This window comes from Octopus bimaculoides, chromosome 30 (assembly GCF_001194135.2).
Source record: "Octopus bimaculoides isolate UCB-OBI-ISO-001 chromosome 30, ASM119413v2, whole genome shotgun sequence".
In the NCBI taxonomy this organism is placed as follows: Eukaryota; Metazoa; Mollusca; class Cephalopoda; order Octopoda; family Octopodidae; genus Octopus; species Octopus bimaculoides.
In genome coordinates, this window is record NC_069010.1 from 7,980,315 (window position 1) to 7,980,706 (window position 392).

The 392-nt window shown below is 46.4% G+C and overlaps 1 protein-coding gene across 1 annotated transcript in view; it reads right to left on the reverse strand.

Annotated features, from left to right (window-relative positions):
- Positions 1-392, reverse strand: part of LOC106872908 (papilin) — a 151,893-nt gene that overhangs the window by 143,544 nt on the left and 7,957 nt on the right. The window lies entirely within an intron of this gene.

The following is a 392-nucleotide window of genomic DNA, read 5'->3' on the forward strand; positions in this document are numbered from 1 at the left end:
GGGGGGGGGGGTCAAAAATTATTCACACTTTCATCATAACATATCTTTATTTATTATTGTCATGCTAGCTTCTGCACATGCGTGCTTATATTTGGTACTACTGTGGTCATGTGTGGAGGCGCAATGGCCTAGTGGTTAGGGCAGCGGACTCGTGGTCATAGGATCGCGGTTTCGATTCCCAGACCGGGCGTTGTTAGTGTTTATTGAGCGAAAACACCTAATATATCCCCGAGAACTACGTTAAGGGTACACGTGTCTGTGGAGTGCTCAGCCACTTGCACGTTAATTTCACGAGCAGGTTGTTCCGTTGATTGGATCAACTGGAACCCTCCAATGAATTTTAGCACCTGACACACCTTCCGACCAGAGAAATTGGATCACTGCTCTTTGTT